At 48.3% G+C, this 3,265-nt stretch overlaps 1 protein-coding gene across 2 annotated transcripts in view; it reads right to left on the bottom strand.

Annotated features, from left to right (window-relative positions):
• The window catches only part of LOC122553946 (B2 bradykinin receptor-like), a 12,478-nt gene that overhangs the window by 7,976 nt on the left and 1,237 nt on the right, over nucleotides 1-3,265 (bottom strand). The window lies entirely within an intron of this gene.

The raw sequence follows: 3,265 nt of genomic DNA, 5'->3' as shown, positions 1-3,265 counted from the left end.
GAGGAAAAGGTGGGGGGTGGGGCCTGTGTAGTTGCGGAAGATGGATTGTTCCACATATCCTACGAAGAGGCAGGCGTAGGTGGGGCCCATGCGGGTGCCCATGGCTACTCCTTTCGTTTGGAGGAAGTGGGAGGATTGGAAAGAGAAGTTGTTCAGGGTGAGGACCAGTTCAGTCAGTCGAAGGAGGGTGTCAGTGGAAGGGTACTGGTTGGTACGGCGGGAGAGGAAGAAGCAGAGGGCTTTGAGTCCTTCGTGATGGGGGATGGAGGTGTACAGGGACTTCCACCTATCGCATTTCCAACGCCCCTCCCCCAAGTCCCTCCTCCCTACCTTTTATCTTAGCCTGCTGGACACACTTTCCTCATTCCTGAAGAAGGGCTTATGCCCGAAACGTCGATTCTCCTGTTCCTTGGATGCTGCCTGACCTGCTGTGCTTTTCCAGAACACATTTTCAGCTCTGATCTCCAGCATCTGCAGTCCTCACTTTCTCCTCTTCAGATACAATGCATCAGCCTCTGCCATTTCCACCACCTACAGTCAGACCACCATCAGAGAAATATTTCCCTCCTCACCGCTATCTGTGTTCTGCAGAGACCATTCCCTCATCTCACAAGCCTCATTCCTTATGAAGGCTCTTGCCTGAAATGTCGATTTTCCTGCTCCCAGATGCTGCCTGACTGGCTGTGCTTTTTCCAGCACCACACTCTCAACTCTGATTTCCAGCACCTGCAGTCCTCACTTTCTCCTAATCATGTGCTCTGCCAACTTCAGGGATCTGTGAATAATTACCCCAAAATTCCTCTGTTCCTCTAAGCTGCCCAGTGTCCTGCCATTCATTAAACACTCCCTCATCTTGTTCCTTCTTCCAAAGTGCATCACCTCACACTTACCAGGATTAAGTATTCTCTGACTAACCCACCAATATCTTTCTGTAACCTACAACCATCTTTTTCGCTATTAATGGCTCTACCAATCTTGGTGCCATCTGCAAATTTGCTTAACATTCCCCCACATTTTCATCGATATTATTGATCAAGATGTATAAAACAAGATGTAAGAATCCCAATACTGATCTTTGTTGTACACTACAGCACACCAACCTCCAGTCACTCAAACAGCCTTCTACCACAACAGCCCTTTCTGCCCCCTTACTAAACCAGTTTCTGATCCATCTCACCAGGTTTCCCTCAATTCCATGCGCTTTAACCTTCTCCATCTGTCTCCCATGTGGGACCTTGTCAAAAGTTTTGCGAAAATCCATACAAACTACATCAATTGAATTTCCCTCATCCACACACTCCATCACATTTTCAAATTCGCTGACAAAGCCATGCTGACTATCCCTAATTAACCCTTGCCTTTCCAAGTGGGTATTAAGTCTGTCCAAATTTGCAGATGACACCAATGTTGAAGATGTAGTGGAGAGTGAAGAAGATTTACAACGGGATCTGGACCAGATGGGCCAATGGGCCAAGGAGTGGCAGATGGAGTTTCATTTAGATAAATGTGAGGCGCTGTATTTTGGGAAAGGCAAATCTTAGCAGGACTTATACACTCAATGGTAAGGTCCTGGGATGTTGCTGAACAAAGAGACCTTGGAGGGCAGGTTCATAGCTCCTTGAAAGTGGAGTCGCAGGTAGATAGGATAGTGTAGGTGGCATTTGGTATGCTTGCCTTTATTGGTCAGAGTATTGAGTACAGGAGTTGGGAGGTCATGTTGCGGCTGTACAGGACATTGGTTAGGCCATTTTTGGTATACTGCGTGCAATTCTGGTCTCCCTGCTATAGGAAGGATATTGTGAAACTTGAAAGGATTCAGAAAAGATTTACAAGGATGGTGCCTGGGTTGGATGTTTTGAGCTACAGGGAGAGGTTGAACAGGCTGGGGCTGTTTTCCCTGGAGCGTCGGAGGCTGAGGGATGGCCTTATAGAGGTTTATAAAATCAGGAGGGACAAGGATAGAGTAAATAGACAAGGTCTTTTCCCTGGGGTAGGTGAGTCCAGAACTAGAGGGCATAGGTTTAGGGTGAGGGGAAAAGATAGACAAGAGCAACCTTTTCACGCAGAGGGTGGTACGGGTATGGAATGAGGGGCCAGAGGAAGTGGTGGAGGCTGGTACAATTGCAACATTTAAGAGGCATTTGGATGGGTATATGAATAGGAAGGGTTTGGAGGGATATGGGCCAGGTGCTGGCAGTTGGGACTCGATTGGGATATCTGGTTGGCATGGACGGGTTGGATCAAAGGGTTTGTTTCTGTGCTGTACATGTGTTAGAGCTCCTGCAATTCCCTGTCTTGCCTCCCATAGCAGCCTGGGGTGCAGTCCATCCGGCTGAGGGGATTTGGTCCTGTTTATGACAGACAACCCTCCAGTAGTCCCCCATTTCCTACATTAAACCATGCAGGTTCATCACAATCCTTTTTGCTAGATATTAGATATACAACAGTATACCAAGGTGTCAGATGATGCACTGGGGGAAAGGACAAAATGAATGATAGAATGCCAGGAAAGAGATGAAGATCAGAGGGAGCTTGGTGTAATAGTTCATAAATTCTTGAAGGGAGCAGGACAGGTAAATGAGGTAGCTCAGGCAGCTCCACAAACACCCACTCCTCCCCCACCGACGCTCAGTAACAGCAGTGTGTACCATCTACAAGATGCACTGCAGAAATTCACCAAAGATCCTCAGACAGCACCTTCCAAACCCACAACCCCTTCCATCGAGAAGGACAAGGGCAGCAGATACATGGGAACACCACCCCCTGCAAGTTCCCCTCCAAGCCACTCACCATCCTGACTTGGAAATATATTGCTGATCCTTCAAGATCACTGGGTCAGAATCCTGGAATTCCCTCCCTAAGGTCATTGTGGGCACAGCACACGGACTGCAGCAGTTCAAGAAGGCAGCTCGCCCCCATCTTCTCAAGGGGCAACTAGGGACGGGTAATAAATGCTGGGCCCAGCCAGTGACACTGACATTACACTAAAAAAAGAATAAATAAACAAATGCTTGCCTCTTTTAGTTAAGGCATTGAATATAAGGTTATGGTGGGGCTGTACATGATGTCATTTCGACCACACATACATGCACATACACACAGACACACAGCCCCCCCACACACACATGGACACACAACCCCACACACACGGACACACAGCCGCACACACACAGACACACAGCCCCCCACACACACAGACACACACAGTCCCCGCCCCCACACACACACGGACACATAGCCCCACACACACACAGACACACACACA

Source organism: Chiloscyllium plagiosum, chromosome 10, assembly GCF_004010195.1.
Source record: "Chiloscyllium plagiosum isolate BGI_BamShark_2017 chromosome 10, ASM401019v2, whole genome shotgun sequence".
Lineage (NCBI taxonomy): Eukaryota > Metazoa > Chordata > Chondrichthyes > Orectolobiformes > Hemiscylliidae > Chiloscyllium > Chiloscyllium plagiosum.
This window is presented reverse-complemented; position numbering and strand designations above follow the sequence as displayed.